The sequence below is a fragment of the Suricata suricatta genome, chromosome 15 (genome assembly GCF_006229205.1).
Source record: "Suricata suricatta isolate VVHF042 chromosome 15, meerkat_22Aug2017_6uvM2_HiC, whole genome shotgun sequence".
NCBI classification, from domain to species: Eukaryota; Metazoa; Chordata; class Mammalia; order Carnivora; family Herpestidae; genus Suricata; species Suricata suricatta.
In genome coordinates this window covers 54,598,802-54,616,984 of record NC_043714.1, presented here as the reverse complement: position 1 = coordinate 54,616,984, position 18,183 = coordinate 54,598,802, and positions in this window count along the sequence as shown.

Here is an 18,183-nt window from a genome sequence, read left to right as displayed (position 1 = left end):
AAGATAAAAAGCTTCTGCACTGCAAAGGAAACAATCAAGAAAACTAATAGGCAACTGACAGAATGGGAAAAGATAGTTGCAAATGACATATCAGATAAAGGGCTAGTATCTAAAATCTACAAGGAACTCACCAAACTTCACACCCACAAAACAAATAACCCAGTGAAGAAATGGGCAGAAGACATGAACAGACACTTCTTCAAAGAGGACATCCAGATGGCCTACAGGCATATGAAATGATGCTCAACATCACTCACCATCAGGGAAACACAAATCAAAACCACACTGAGATACCATCTCACACCAGTCAGAGTGGCTAAAATGAACAAATCCAGAGACTATAGATGCGAGGGTGTGGAGAGACGGGCACCCTCCTACACTGTTGGTGGGAATGTAAACTGGTGCAGCCGCTCTGGAAAGCAGTGTGCAGATTCCTCAAAAAACTATCCATAGAACTCCCTTATGACCCAGCAATAGCACTGCTAGGGATTTACCCAAGGGATACTGAAGGGCTGAGGCATAGGAGCACATGTACCCCAATGTTCATAGCAGCGATGTCAACAATAGCCAAAACATGGAAAAAGCCTAAATGCCCATCACCTGATGGCCATTTGTAGGAAACTTGGATATTTAAAACAACACATATTTATTATCTCATGGTTTCTGCAGTTCAAGAATCCAGGAATGGATTCAGCCATCTACAGATGTCCTCACACTGCCATAGTTAAAGCTTACCTCAGTTTTGAGATCTAATTAGAGGCTTGACCAAGAATCTACTTCCAAGTTTCTTCCAGTTGTTGGCATGTTTCACTCCCTTCTAATCCCTGTAGGATTAATAGTGGAGGATTTATTGAAAGCCTGCTGTGCTAAGTGGATGAAACAGAGAAGAAATGGCAGAGGAGAGAGAGAGGTGCTGAGTCCAGAGATAGGTGCTATATTTGTATGTAATCATGTGCACATAATCACATATATCATGTCACATTTGCCGCATCCACTGATTAGAAGAAATTACCAGTCCTGTGCACGCTGAATCAGAGGATATTACACAAAGATATGAAGAGCAGGAGGTGGAGAGCATGGCAACCACCTTAAAATCTGTAACCCAAGTAAAAGGCAGTGGCCTATTAAAGTATATTGTACAGGAGAGTTAAGAAAAATTCATTCAAGACGTGATAGGTCAAAGGTTTGATGCTGAACAAGGAAAGGAGAGAGATAGCCTGATGGCAAAAAGGTTAGGATGGGAAGTTGGGACTTAAGAGGAGATAAAATTTTCAAAGTCACCTAGAAGTAGGTATCCTACCTCTAAAGGAGGACAAACCGTAGATGCTTTAAGAAGGTGAACACTTCTATTATTAGAGAAAATATAAAAAGATCATCAAAGGTTTCTTGGTGCTTAGATCCCACACCCTGCTGAAGAACAAGCCTGGATCCTGCCACGAAGACATCTGAAGCTGTGTTGAATCGCTTCTAAATGAATTTGCAATGAAGCCCAGGCCTACATGAACTTCAGACTCCATATAGCAGTCACCCTAGAGCAGTTTGACAAAAGAATAGATGTTGTCTTCTCTGGGAATAAATATTTACTTCAGTCTCTTCTTAGCTTTTACAAACTATTTTGGGAATAATTTTTTTGAAATTTATAATAGATTGACTCCTTATTGGTAATTTTAATAAAAAATAATTCTAGTAGAGTTAGGAATAATGTTTTTAAAACCTGTCAGAAATAAAAAACGGAAAGAAAATATAACCTAAGGTCAACAGAAGTATCCCAAGATATGGTCCTAATAATGTAATGATCACATAAGAACATTAAAATAACACAACGAAAGTGTTAAATGAGACATTGTGTAGAAAAGATTGGGAATACACATTAACAAATGGACAATTTCTACAGGAATAAATTATTTAAAATATAGAATAAAATCTAAATGCTAGAAGTTAAAACATTATCAGAAATAAAAAAAATTATTTGATATACCTACAAATGATGGAATTAGCAGAACTAATGATTGTTACATTTGAAGATAGTTTCTACTGACCTCATTACAAAATTAGAAATGAAAAAAATATGAAAACAAAATGGAAAAGAAGGTCAAATATCTGTGGGTCAAAATCAAATTGTTTAATAGAAATGTTATTGGAGTCTCCAAAATAAAGAATTAATGGATGAGAAGAAATGTTTGAAGATGTATGAGAATTTTCCAGAAAACTAGTAAAAGACTAACAGACCCTAGAAACATCAAGGAATATAAAAAAATGTACAGCTAGGCATATTGTACATTAATGTTTAAAACATCACAGTTAAGGGAAAGTTCTTAAAAGCCACACAAGAAAAGGTCATAATTCAAAAAGGGAGAGAGACTAAAAATGACAGCTGACTTCTCATGACAAATTTACAGTGCAGTAGAAAGATATCTTTAAAATGCTGAATGAAAAACAAAAACAAGAACAACCTATAGTTATATACCCAATGAAAATATCCTTCAATACTGAGGGGGAAATAAAATCATTTTCTGACAAGCTATGAGAGATTGCATTTCTAACAGATACACATTTTGAGAAATGCTAAATTCTTCAAGCTAATGGGAAGTAATAAAAGAAGCCTACAACCACATGGAGTATGTCTTACGTTTGTTCACAGAACTGCTGTAACAAAATACCACAGACTGCGTGGCCCGTAAACAGCAGAAATTCCTCCCAGTTCTAGAGACTGGAAGTTCACAATCAAGGTATCAGCGTGGTAACCTGTTAGAGGCCCCCTGGTAGAGGTACTTGTTCATAATTAGTGACCTCTTGCTGTATTCTCACATGGTGGAAGGGTCTAGGGATTTCTCTGGAACCTGTTTTATAAAAGCACTAATCCCATTCATGAGGACTTCACTCTCGTGACCTAAGAACTTCCCAAAGGCTTCACTCCCTAATACTAGGTGATAGTAGAGTAGGAGGAGTAAAAAACAACAGAAAAGGTTATGTTCATTATTATATATCTATTACACACATATGCATATATACTTAATTATATATAATGCATATAATATACATAATTATAATATGCATATATGCGTGCTTTGTATATAATTAGCTTTCTATCATTGTGTAATACATTATCAGCCCTCTAAATGATATAAATTTATTATCTTCATAGTTGTGAAGGTCAGAAACTTGGTAGGTAGTGTATAGATCTGCTCAGTGTCACGTTTGGCTAAAATAAAGTTATCAGCATGACTTCAGTTATCATCTATGCTTGGAATCCACTTTTAAGTGCACTGAGTGATGCCAGACTTTTTGTCTTCTCAGGCTTTCCTCAATGCTCCTCTATCTTCAAGCCAACAATGAAAGGTCATATTCTTGTGCTTCTAATCTCTCTAAATCCCTCTTCTTTAGTCATCTTTTTTTAGCCCGTCTTTTATGGGCTCATGTGACTACACTGAAGCCACTTGGATAATCCAGTATAACCTTATTTTAAAATCAAGTGATTAATAATCTTAGTGACATCCACAATGTCATTTTTTTTTCCATTTAGTGGAACTTATTCTTGGACATGACACCAAAAGGCAAAGGTCATGGAGTCATCATTCATCTATACATTCAGTGGATATACTATTAACTAATAAATTATTTTAAAATAAGTTCATGCATACTATGAGATTTATAATACATGCAGAAAAATACATGACATCAAGATAACAAAGTGTTAGACAAGAATAAGTGGAATTATATAATTATGTTTCTTTTATTGTTCATGAAATAGCATAATGCTCTTTGAACACAAAATCTAGTAAGATATTTAGTATTTTTAGAATTACTATAAAGTAAGAGAAATAAATTTAAGCAGTCCTCAGGTTGAGAGAGTCAGATGAAATAATTTGATTTTACTTTGGAGAAGATTTCCCAGAAAGCTAAGAGCATTAGCCCTTAGACATTTTACCAAAACAGTAGGTCTCAAATCTTTAGTTTTCACCCTGTGGACTGCATGTCTTACTCAGGCCCCTAATACACTAGCCACTTCTGGCTCATCCAGTCTTTTATTTGTATGATATCAATTCAATGTACTGGTAATATTCCATGTAATGTCCAAAGAGTCCAAAAGGGAACAAGAGAATCAATATAGCCCTGAGGAAACTGTAACTATATACCATTATTTCCCCTAAATGAATGTGAACTCCTTCTGATTCTCTCTCCTAACAGAGATATAAATGAATTAATTTGAAAAATCATACTTTGCCTCATGCCATATTTCTGAGATCATGTTAATTCTCTCTAGTGTATATGTTGCATCTGGTAGAGTGAATTGAAGCTACCACTTGCGTGAGATAATAGTATATAATTTTCATTTTCTCCATATTCTGTCTGATTTTTGTAGCATCTGGATGTGAAAGCTAAACTGAGATATGGTTAGATTACCACTCTTGTATTCATTATTAATTCTTTTAGGTGCTGTTAATTTTTGCTATTTCCTCAGAGATGTGATTTTTAAAAAAATAATATAAAATCTTGGTTATTGGAGAGAAACAGTTAGAGGCAACACATAGACTTCCAAGCTATAAAAATACCTACCACACAGGCCAGGGACCAAATGTAGTGGTTATGCCTTATGCCAACTAGACTGATTTTGATTATACAGTGGTTAGAGAAGTGACCTTTTTTTTTTTTTGGTGGTAACTTTATTTTTTTTAGAATATAACACTGTTTTTTTAACATATGCAATTATTTTCCATCATTTACAATACAGTAGTTACAATGACACTCCAAATGGATAAGCAAAGTAAAAAATCAGAACCCCAACTTCTATTTCATGTAATTAGACTTATACAGAAATTAGAAGGTTAAGTAACAACTAGTTAATCACCTAATTTCACAGCTATCTGAAGTGGCAATCATTATATAGCAGCTTATCTATGATACATTCAAGATACATGATACAATTTATTACTTGCCCATAAGCTAAAACACAGCCTGCTTAATACCTTTCCTTAAATTCCACCTCTATACTACAATATACTTGAGGTCCATGCAAAAATGTAGCTGACCTTTAAGTGTGTCTGTGGATTTACCAGTCCACTTAGTCTGAACTCAATTTAATACTTGCTTCCTTTATGTTCCAACTCTGTAAGGGGAGAGGGGATAATTATTAAGAGCTACAAAGTATCTAAAATTTTCTGTTTGCAAGCTAACAAGTCAACCTGTCACAAGTGCATGTATGCTAGCAGAAGACTTGAAACTCAAGTCAGAGACAAAGACAAAGTGTTTTATCACTCCTGGAAGAGAAAGAATCTTGAGTGTTATGTTTGGATTAGTTCTTCCTGCTCTCTAAGTCCCATCAGGGTTCACGTGAAGTGATCCAAGAGAATATTGCCCAAAGAGTGAATTTGCCTCACAACTGAGGGGCTCAAGCTTTCAAAATCCAAATCTGCGATGAGAGAGCTGTTAGAGAATTTGCTCAGATACCTTCCCAGAGGGAGACATTATCTTTATCATCAAAGCCAAACAATATGAGCTCTGCCCTGGAAGGGAACACTATCATCGAAGACTGTCTGCTATATATATAAACATTATTTGGAAACCTATAGCAGAACAAAATTTGATTCAATATGCAAAATTTGAGAGGACCACAGAGAATTGTCTAGCAACATCATGATGCCACTTTTAGATCTCCAGAAATACATGTCAAATTGAACATTGCGTGTAACCAGCAATCTTTAAAGTATTTAGATAGTCCCCTAATTATTCTTTCAGTGCAGTTATTGGAGTAATTGTTTTCGGGTCCTTTGGGAAAACCACCAATGAACTTCTAAGGTGCTGGTCTCTGTCCCACTTAACCAGCGCACCCCTTATCCCTTTGGTAAATGGAGTGACCGCCAAGCCTTCCCATGGAAGTCGACCATCTGGTGAGTTTTGAAAAATGGGTGATGCATTCCCTTTAACATACTCATTGCAGGCATTATCCACCTCAGTATAGACCACTGCTTTTGTTACGATTCCACAGGCTAATGTTATAGCAGGTTTGCATTATCTCCAGGGATGGAAAGTAAATGTAGTTGCTTTTTGTAAGATTAATTAGCTAAAAAATTCCTTGCAAGACTAATCAAGAAGAGAGAAAACACTAATTAACAATTTCAATAATGAAAAATTAGATACTAGTACATATATCAAAGTATTAAAATGATGCTAAGGACATACATTAACATTATGCCAATAAATTTGAAAACTTCTATCAAACACAAAATTTTTCTTCAAAAATAAAAATAAAAAACAGCCAACTTATCCAAACAAGCCCAAAACAAAACAACAAAAAGAAATAGCTCTATATCAATTAACATGGTTGAAAATAATTTAAAAAACTATGAAGAGAATTCTAGGCCTAGATGGCTTTACTGGGAAATTTTATTAATACCTTAAAGAAACAAATAAACATCTTAAACAAACTCTTCCAGAAAATCCAGCATATTGGAACAATTCCCAAATTGTATATTTCCAATATAACCTGACATAAAATATGGTAAAATATGGTAAAAATAAAATCAGAGAGTAATTTCTTATCACTATACATGCAAAACTCTTTAACAAAATATTAACAAATTGTAGACTATTATACAGAAAGCATGATCAAAGGAGTGTTATCTCATTAATGAAAAACTGATTTTATGTTTGAAAATATATTCAATTAACTGCACTAACAGCATAAAGAGATGTATATGATCAACTCAATAAATGCAGAGATAATGTTTAATAATATTCTACATGCTCTATAATAAAATGCTCAGCAGCTTACGAATAAGAGCATACTTCCTCAGTCTGCTAAGGAAGTCAAAGAAAGAAAGAAATTTATATTATCAGCATACACAAAAAAAAACATTAGATTGAGCAAAAGATACAAGCAAAAGATATTGACACTTGTTACTTTATTTGTATTAAACCCCAAAATAAACAAAATAATTCATGATAATATAATCATAAAGTGGTTTCCTTGGTGGGTAGGGGTGCAGAGAAGGACTAGGGATTGACTGAAAATGTTTGGGAACTTTCCATGGTGATGGATATTTGATTGTCGTTAGTGGTAGAAATATACAAACTCAAAACTCATCAAAAAAGAAGAGTGAAATCTCTTCACCTTAATATGTAGATTGTATTCATAAATATTGAATAAAAATATTAGATTTGCTGGGAGTGTTTAATTTTTGTGGATGGATTCTGAACCACACTAACTCCAGTTATAAAACTGGAGATTCTAAGGACACCCTCAAGCCTTCAATACTGTTCCTCTCTGCCTCCACTTCAGACACCAAAGCCCAAGTTATCACCTATACTTCTGACCTACCATCTTTAGACTGAATGCTCCAATGATCCTCTTCAGAAGTTCAATTAATTTACTAGAGCATCTCACAGAACTTAAAGAGACATTTTACTTATTAGATTACTGATTTATCATAAGAGGATATAACAAGAACATCCAGATGGAAGAGAAACAAAGGACAAGATATGGGGAAAAGGCAGGAGCCTCCATGCCCTTCCAGGAGGGCCACTCTCCCCTCTTCATGTGTACACTCAACTGGAAGCTCTCTAAAACCATTCCTTTTGGGGTTTTAGGGAGGCTTTATTACAAAGCTATGATTAAATCACTGGCCATTAGAGAGTGATTTGACTTTGAGTTCATATCCCCATCTTCTCCAGAAGTCCAGGTGTGGGACAGTAAGTTTGGACTCTCTAATCACATGGTTGGTTGTCCTGGAAAAGAGCCCCCAATCTTAAGTGGGTCTAAAAGTCACCTCATAAAATAACAAAAGTTACCTTTATAGTTGTAATCAGTTAGGGAATTCTAATGGCTTTATGAGTAATGTAACAGAAGAGACAAAGACCAAATATGTATTATTATAAATCACAATATCACAGCAGTTTTTCAGAGGTTGGATAATTTCTTTGTTCCAATCCTCAAATTGTTTTTCATCTCAGTAAAAATCAGATAATATTTTTTTATTATGCCACATAAATTTCTTCAGGATTGGTCCTTATTTACAACTAACAATGTATTTGTTTTTGTTTTAACTTTGATATTTTTCTTCCAAGTTTTTGTTTAAATTCCAGTTAACATACAGTGTAATATTAGTTTCATGTATAGGGTTTAGTGGTTCATCACTAACATATAATACCCATTTCTCATCACAAGTGCTCTCCTTAAAATCCATAATCTATTTAACCCATCCCCCAGCCCACCTTCCCCTCCAGCAACCCTCAGTTTGTTCTCTTAGTTATGAGTCTGTTTCCCTGTTTGCCTCAATTTTCTACCCTCATGATCATCTGTTTTCTTTCTTAACTTCCATATATGGGTGAAATAATATGGTATTTGTCATTCTCTGATTGACTTACTTTGCTTAGCATAAATCTCTAGCTCCATCCATGTTGTTGCCAATGGCAATATTTCATTCCTCTTTTATTGCTGAGCAATATTCCATTATATATAAAACACTTTTTTTATCTATTCATCAGGGGATGGACATTTGGGCTTTTCCCATAATTTGGCTATAGTTGATAATGCTGCTACATCAGGGTGTATGTATCCCTTCAGATCAGTACTTTTGTATCCTTTGACTAAATAACTAGTAGTACAATTGCTGGGTAGTAGGGTGGTTCTATTTTTCATTTTTTGAGGGACTTCCAGAGTGGCTGCACCACATTGCATTTATACCAGCAGTGTAAGACGCTCTACTTTTTCCTCATCCTCACCATCATGTCGTTTCTTGAGTTAATTGTAGCTATTCTGACAGGTGTGAGGTGATATCTGTCAACAAATGGTGTTGAGAAAATTGGATAGTAACATTCAAAAGAATGGAACTGGACACTTTCTTAACCATACATGAAAATAAATTAAAAATGGATGAAAGACCTAAATATGAGAGTGAAAACAATAAAAATCCTAGAGGAGAACACATGCAGTTACCTTTTTGACATTGGCTGTAGCAACTTCTTACTAGACACAACTCTGGAGGCAAGGGAAACAAAACCAAAAATAAACCATTGGGACTTCATCAAGAGAAAACACTTACACACAGTGAAGGAAACAATCAACAAAACTAAAGGCAATGTTTGAAATGGCAGAAGATTTTTGAAAATGACATATTTGATAAATGGTTAGTACCTAAAATCTATAAAGAACTTAACAAACTCAATACCTCCCCAAAATAATCCAATTAAAAATGGGAAGAAGACATGAATAGACACTTTTTTTTTCCAGAGAAGACATCCAGATGGTTAATGGACACATGAAAAGATGCTCAGTATCACTCACCTCCAGGGAAATACAAACCAAAACTATAAAAAAGTATAACAATATATTTGCCATTTTTCCGGCTCTCCACTTCCATTCAAAGTTCAATTCAGTCTCAGACCATCATACCATCTCTTGTGACTTCTCATTCTCTACCACACTTCCTCTTTAATTTTTTTAAATGTTTTATTTATTTTTAAGAGAAAGAGAGAGCGTGTCAGCAGGGGAGAGGCAGAGAGAGAGGGAGACATAAAATCTGAAACAAGCTCCAGGCCCTGAGTTGTCAGTACAGAGCCCAACAAGCGGCTCAAACTCATGAACTGTGAGATCATGACATGAGCCAAAGATGGATGCTTAACTAACTGGGCCACCAGACCCCCCGTACCACACCTCCTCTTTATGGAACACATTTCCAACCACACCCATCAGGTGAAAACCTATTGATGTTCATCATTCAGTGTAACTGTTTCATCTTGTAACGAATCCCTCCCTCAGAAGATTGGTTACTGCCTTCATTTGTGACCATTCTGGTTATAGAGATCATTAGTCTGCATATAACCTTGCTATTGTACTCATATTTGTATGCCCAACTTTCCCTTTGAGACACCAAGTTCTTCAGTAGCTACCATTTATTTTGTTTGTATTGTGTATCAGGAAGTGCACCTTTCACTCTAGAAGCATATGAAATAGATCCTAGTCCTATTTCAAATCCTAGCATTAAGGGGAAGAGTCAGGACTCTAATTAAAGTTTTTCAAATCCCAAACCTCTAATTTTCATCATAGTGTAATTTTCATAATACCAATTAGAGCCATATCATATCATTCACCTCATATAGATGATCAATCTGAGCCTCAGATGTTAAAACTTGTCCATGTGCAAAGACTGGATTTCAAAAAATTCTAGGACATCATACCCATTTCCTATTTCTTCAGAGATTTACAGATAAATCAACAGGTAAAGACTTTCATGACCCCATGTGTTTATAAGGAAAGGAATAAAGAATACTGAAAAGTGAAGCTTAGGTATTGAGATTTTAGGCTTAGTAAATGAGTGACAGAAGCAGGTTTTTGGAGTAGAGGAACCGATTAGGTTCCATATGGCAGGTCTTATCTTAATTATTATAAGAGTGAAGTGATGATAGGCTTTTAGGAAATTTTTTTAACTGGAAATTTTGAATACTTTCAGTATAAACTCCAAAACTATTTGCAGCAAATGGCCACTGGGTTAACCTAATTTATAGAAAGCTTGGGTAATTTCTCACATTCTGACCCACATCTGTCAATCACAGTAAGGAGTCTTTAACGCCAGGCACTACGAAGCGAGGCAAATCTCATTTACTGGGTGTAGTATGAAGATTATGAGAGAGTAGTGGCACTATTGATTCATCAATGTAACAAGTATTTATTGATCATCAGTGATATACAGGATGATGTAACAGACAATTGTTACACAATGAAAAGTGAGGTAAGCTTATGTTTTAGCAATGGAGGCATGCAATCAACAAGTACGCAGGGAAATAAATTTATAAATGGCATGAGCTGTTCTGTGAAAGAAATAAATACAAGATTATATTTTTTAAAAAGTAATATACCTGTGCACATGGTAGGCACGTGGTAGGGGAAGTTTCTTGATCAGGTGGTCAAAACATTCCTCTCTGAAGACATTATATTTGAGTTTAGAAGGCTAATAAAAAATGAAAGAAACCAAGGAAGCACATCCTCAGAAAATAAAACATGTGCAAAATCTGAGGTGGGAGCACAACTGAGTGAAAACCAGAAGGAAAGAAGGCTACTTTAAGTCTAATGTGGGTTACAAATTATGTTAGTTTATAGATATATTTTTAAGAAACTGCTATCCCAGTTATTTTTCTTATCTTGTCCAGTCACAAGGGAAAAGCTGGATTATTGAGTTGAATCTCAAATCATTATCCTGCAAAGTAACATGTGCCAACTGTTGGTTCACCTTGCAAATAATACTCCCAGAGATGTCAACCACATTGTTATCCAAATACCAACCATCTAAACAGGTTAGTCTAGTGGATTCTCTCACATAAAGTTGTTATATAAAAACTACACATATAGAAGTATTTTTTTCATTCGCTTAACTTTGTGTGACCTCATAGTTATAAAAACAGAGAATGAAAGGGCGCCTGGATGGCTCAGTCGGTTGAGCATCTGAATTCGGCTCAGGTCATGATCTCACGGTTGGTGTGTCTGAGCCCTACGTTGGGCTCTGTGCTCACAGCTCAGATTCTGTGTCTCCCTCTCTCCCTCTGCCTCTCCCCCACTCACTTTCTGTCTCTCTCTGTCTCTCAAAAATTAATAAACATTTAAAAAATTTTAAAAATACAGATAATGGGGTAAGATAGAAATGGGATCATGCTAGATATATCTAATAATTCTGTGTTACCATGTTTCAGATTCTTTACTACTTAGTGCCAGCATTTCCTCATAATCTAGGTAAAAAATGATAATGGAATCAACCTCACAATATCTGTGTGAAGATTTAATAATTCATGCAAATCCCTTAGAAAAATGCCTAGTGCATAGTAGATTTTAGCAAATGTTAACTATTATGACTATTGTAAATTCTTCTTATGTGTAAAACATTTCTATAACCATATTACATTACTTATACCGAATTATCTCTATTCCTTTTCATCATGAAAATGTAGATGCATCTCTCTTTTGATCATTATGCTAAACTCTGTTTCACTTTTATAAAGATGAGAATAAGAAATATAAATACTATACTGTAGAGAAAAATCTCTAAATTTCAGGTTAATACTTGCTTTCCTTTTTTGTTTCAACAATAAATACATATAAATACAAACAAAATTTGAAGTCTTTTTTCATTATACATCTAGTTAATTGAGCTTCAGTGGAAAAAACTTGTGAGAATGTGTGTGGGTGTGTTGGGATGGGTGTATGTTGGGTGTGTGTGTTTGAGGTGGTGTGTATGTATGGGGTGGTGTGTATGTTAAGGTATGTGGGTGTTAGGGTGGCAAAAGGGTGAGAGAAGAATGAAGGGCAGACATTTAATTCTTTTATTGGTAGAAAGATTATTTAGAAATAAAATGAAAGGTAGACATTAATATGGATTTGGATACAGAATTTTAAAGATGATTATATCAGATCCAGGCTTAATGCCAAGTATAAATTAGTTGTATAAATTGCCATTAATAGCTATTGCACATTTAAATATTCAAGGTTGTGGAAGACACTAAAAAGCAATGATAAATAATAAACATAATATGGGCAAGCCAGAAGGAATCCTCACCGTCACGTCCACTTGAATGTCTAATTGATACCTAAATCTGTACAAAATAAATATATATCTTTAAATCTACCTTCAACATGATTCTGATGCAATCTGATATTTCTCAGTAAATTGAAATCCATTCTTTTTGCTTCTTAGGCCCAAATTTTACAGTCATTTTCACTTATCTCTTTTATATTTTCCCATCAAAATCCATCAGCAAATCCTATCAAATCTACCTTGAAAATAAATCCAGAGTCCAGCTATTTCTCATAATCACCACAATAACCCTACTGTATACAATCCTGCCAGCCCTAATTTTGGGCATTGCAGTAGTTCCCAAACTGGTGTCTCCTCTTCCACCCTTGCCTCAATGGTCTGGTCTCCATGTAGTAACCAGAAAGATCAGATATATTGCATTTATGTTAACAGCAATCAGGTAGCTTCTTCTCTCACACACATTAAGCCAAAGTTTATTTCTTTTCATTTTTATTTTAAATTTTTTAAATATTTATTTTCAAGAGAGAGAGAGAGAGAGAGCGAGAGAGAGCGAGCATGAGTCGGGGAAGGGCAGAGAGAGAGACACACACAATCCAAAGCAGGCTCTAGGCTCTGAACTGTCAGCACAGAGTCCCACCCAGGGCTTGAATTCATGAACTGTGAGATTATGACCTGATCCAAACTTGGATGTTTAAGCAACTGAGGCACTCAGGCACCATAAGTCAAAGTTTTTAAATGCCTACAAGACAACCAGCTATGACACTGGCTTCATTTTTTTTTTTCTTACCACATTCTCCTCCTTAACACTGCTGCTTTCACAGTGTTCTTGTATTATCTTTATCATTATGCCAATTTCTGCTTTAGGAGCTATCAGTTGCTACCTCTTGACCTGAATATTTTCTCCTGGATGTCTACAGTGGTTGCCCACACTTCATTTAGGTATCTGCTAAACTGTCACTTCCACAAAGCGTCCTTTCCTATTAAGCTTCTATAAAAGAGCTAGTTTTTACACCACTTATGATCCAACTATCTTTGCTCTATTTTCCTTTAAAATTCCTATTACTACCTGCGATGAAGTCATTTATGTCTAGAGCCTTTCTTTTGTCCCTATTAAATAGTACTCAATCTGGTAGTCTACTCGGGGACAGCACTTTGTTTATTTGCAATCCCAGCAACTCAAGAACCATAAATGGTATTTGTAGGTACTCAGTATTTTTTTATTTAAAAAAATAATTGTGAATTATTTACATAAAAATAGTGGCTATATGGAAAAACCCAAGTAAACTTAAGGAAAAAAAGCATAGCTGAAGCATTAAGTGCAATTTGACATCTAAGAAAGATGGAAAGTTTTTTAAATTATTCCTTAAAAACTAATGTGTTTAATATTTTGTTTATAACATGAAATTTAACATCAAAAAAGAATAAAAACAATATAAACTTTTTTCTGACCATTGACAAAATTATGTTATTTCCATTAAAAAAAGTTTATAATACTAAACTGTGTGCTTTATTCTTCATAAAAGATACATGTAAACTATGGCACTAGTTCAGAGAAGGTTCGTCACAGTGATTTTCAAAGCAAGCTGAGTGAAAAATCTATACTAAAACTCAATATTGACCATCTAAAGTCCAAACCTGAGCTTTAATCCAAACCTACTGAGCTAAATCTCTGAGAATAGGGTTCAAGAACATTCACTTGTAAAAATAATCTCCCAGATGTTATTTATGCACCTAAACCTGGAGACATTCATTCATATTATTATAAACATCTGACTGTGGAGTTGTGTTGACAAAAGCCTATTTGATTAAATAAACCATGTATCTGAGCCAAGCCTTATTATTAAGGTGTCAGATGTACATTAGGAGAGTTAATTTATTATTTTATTATTTTTTTGTTCTATTTTAGGGAGAGAGTGTGCACCAACCAGGGAGAGGGGTGGAGGGAGAGAGAGGAGAAAATCTCAAGTAGGATGCACACTCAGCATGGAGCTCGACACAGGGCTAGATCCCACAGCCCTGGGATCATGACCTGAACCTAAATCTAGAGTTGGACACTCAACCAGCTGAGACCCCCAAGTGCCCCAGTTACATTATTTTTAAGCATTTTGGTAATCCTTAATAAATTTGGCATTGGGAACAGTATTAAATTTCCTTTTGATTTAGTACAAGTGCATATTTATATTTATGTTTGCATTATTCTCTTCCCACTGAGAATATTAACTAAAACCACCAAGAGAAATTTTGGTTGCCAATGACGATGGGTATTTCTACCTAATTTAATAAGGAAGAAATGTGAACTTGGGGGAAACTTTATAAAATTGTTCTTGGGCTATATTTCATTTATTTGTGATAAATATATCATCTCCAGAACTAGATTAGAAATCAATTTACCTTGCTGCATCTAGCAGAATATAGCTAAAAAGGCTAGGCTATTGATTCTTTCTTGGGTAGAAATTATGGGTAAACAAGCAATGCAAAATGTTAATTTTACATAATATATCTCCCTATACTAAATGCATACTTGATTTTCCCTTAATAAAAATGACAAATCAAATAAACAGAATTAACAAATATTTTTAAAATGAAAATGGAAAAAAGAAAACACTATTCTCTACATGCTTGATTCATGTAACAAAATGGATATGATTGATGAAATAATAATAAATAAGCAAGATTGAAAAGTACATTATGGTATAATGTTTTTAAGTTACAAAATAACACTAAATTATAATTTGATGAAAATACAAGGAAAAAACATAATAAAATAGTGGTTATTTGGGTATGGGGGAGGCAGGCAAGTGATAAAGATGTAGCATCTAAGTACACAAAAGCTATTATAAATTAATAGTGCTTACGTTAGGAAATAGATTCTAACACTCTCATTGAAAGTGTTTGTCAAAACTTATCTCTTATGAGGTGAAACAGTAATTGATAAAATTAAATTGTGCCTTAAATGAAAAAAAAGTCTAATTTTGGAATGTATGACTTAGCATTCTTAAAATTATAAAATAGAGCCTAAATTTAGGATGTTAAAAGAGAATTACCTCAGATATGGTACAGTATTTATCTCAGACACTGAAAACCAACTACTGCCAAGCATCTTATTCACTATGAAGTATAGTTCCTTAAAAAGAACAAATAACAACAACAACAGCAAGAAATTCTCAAACAACAACAAAACCCATCCAGCTGTATATGAAGATATTTGTGGATTATTTGCTTTTATTGAGAACTATTTATTTGCTTTATGCCTATTCTGGAAGATTCCAAACTATAAACTTCTTCACAATGAATCTTCATTAATAATTCAAAGGTAAGATATAAGGCAATGATTTCTAATAAAAAGTTCATGGTTTTCCCTTTTTAATTCCATTTTGATACCTTACTCTTAATAGGAAAGGATAACCATTTCTTCCGTTGATTTGGTGTAAAATTCCACAGTGCCTTTAGCTGCTTTCTGCTGCTAGGAATTTTCCTTCAGATCTCATTTTCAAGGTAGGTTACTTGTATGATGTGAAATCCTCTTAGTGCATCAAGCAATTTGTATGAAATCTTCTCTAATGGCTCCTAATTATTTTCTCCTGTATTATACTTGGTGGGTGGGATGAAATAACTAAAAATAAGCATGTTTATGACAATGTTTTATTGAATTACTTAAATATATGTAAAAAATCTCACAAGTTTTGAGTTCTTAAAATGGACCAGAAATTCTTGTCAACAATTTGTATATATTGACTCTTAAATGTTAACTTCCTATGAGCTAAGCATTTGTTGCCTCCATTTAAAGAAGAAGGAAACAAGTCACAGACAAGTAAATTGTGCAAGGTCACATAGCGAGTCAGAGTGAATCTGAGATCTGTAGTTTGGTTTAATTGCAAACCCTATGGTCTTAACCATTATGCTTTAAAAAAAATTATGTTTTTTATTTATTTTTGAGAGACAGAGAGAGAGAGTGTGAGCAAGGGAGGGTCAGAGAGAGAGGGAGATACAAAATCCAAAGCAGGCTCCAGGCTCTGAGCTAGCTGTCAGCCCTGAGACCAATGCAGGGCTCAAACCCACAAACCGTGAGATCATGACCTGAGCCAAAGCCAGACGCCTAACCAACTGAGCCACCCAGGCGCCCCTTAACCATTATGCTTTAATATATCAAAGTTTGTTACGCTATTATCACCTGAAGAATTAAATATCTAGCAATGTTAGTACAACTAAACACGATTGAAGGAAACAAATGTTCCAATGCTTAGTACACTATTATGTAGCCAAAAGAAAATCAATATGATTATCTGGTTTTATATACATATGCTTATGAAATAATGCCATATTTAAAATAATTGTGCTTTATAGTCATAAAAACTCTAGTATTTTTAAAATGTCTTTTACATTAATTTAGAGAGACAGAGAGCAAGCAGGGGAGAGGGGCCAAGGGAGACAGAGAATGTCAAGCAGGCTCCATGCTGAGCATGGATCCCATGACCCTGGGATTATGACCTGAGATGAAATCAAGAGGCAGAAGCTCACGTGACTGAACCACCTCAGCGTCCCCTGACCCCCGCCCCAAATCTCCAGTCTTTAAATGCCTAAGCTTTGTAAGCACAGAGCCAATAGTATCCTTTATTCTGACCTGTGACGAACTGTTATTATGCTCCGTGGTGAAAAATGGATACGGATATGATATTTTAAACTGATTATGCTTACATATTGTGGGTTAGGTCAACATCAGTGAAGAGACCGGACTCCTCATAATACAGCTGCATTAAAAACATTGGGGAAATATAAAATTGAGTCATTTGATTTTGGGTTCTGTCTAGTGCCCTACCAAAATAGAAATGTCATTCATATTTTTATTCAGCCATGCATGTATACAGTCATTCCCAATACCTATGTTTCTGAGTCTATAAAACACAATAATAACAACAACAAAATCATTTATTTTATGTCAAATAAGAGAGATAGGATGATGTGAAGGGGAAAAAAATCACACTGCTCCAACCTCAGAGTTTTCAGAATCCAGAGAACTCAATCTTAGGCTTGCATATATTCAGTTTGAAAGAATAATCATATAGATTTTAGGTGCTAGATCAGAAGTCAGCCAACTGCAGTCCAAATGCCTGTGTGTTTGCTTTTTATGTTGAACTAAGAAAGTAGTTTTTACCCTTGACATTGAAAAAAAACGAAAGTATTGTATTATCTGATGCATGAAAATTATAGGAAGTCAAAATTTAGCAGCTGTATATATGGTTTGTTTGTTGTTGTTGTTGTTGCTGTTTTTTCAAACATTAAGCACATTCATTCCTGCATGTGTTGCCTGTGGTTGTTTTTGCAATACATGGATACATTTCAGATGTTATGAAAGATGGCATAAATTGCAAAGCCTAAAATATTTGCTATCTTTTAGAAGGGTTTGCTGCTCCTCACAAATACTACCCATCTGAAGTGTTAACTGCGGAGTCATCCCGCGGAGCTAAACTCCATTCCTTTGGAGTGAATCTTTTCTGGATAACTCAGTTAACTCTTCTTCATCAGATATGCCCAGTTTGAACACTGGTGGTGACTGATTACTACAATCTTTATTTATAAGTAATGCGTTTCTGTTGTCAAATATATAGAATTTTATAGCATATATGCAATATTATACTATGTAATCATATTAGTTTGGAGAAAA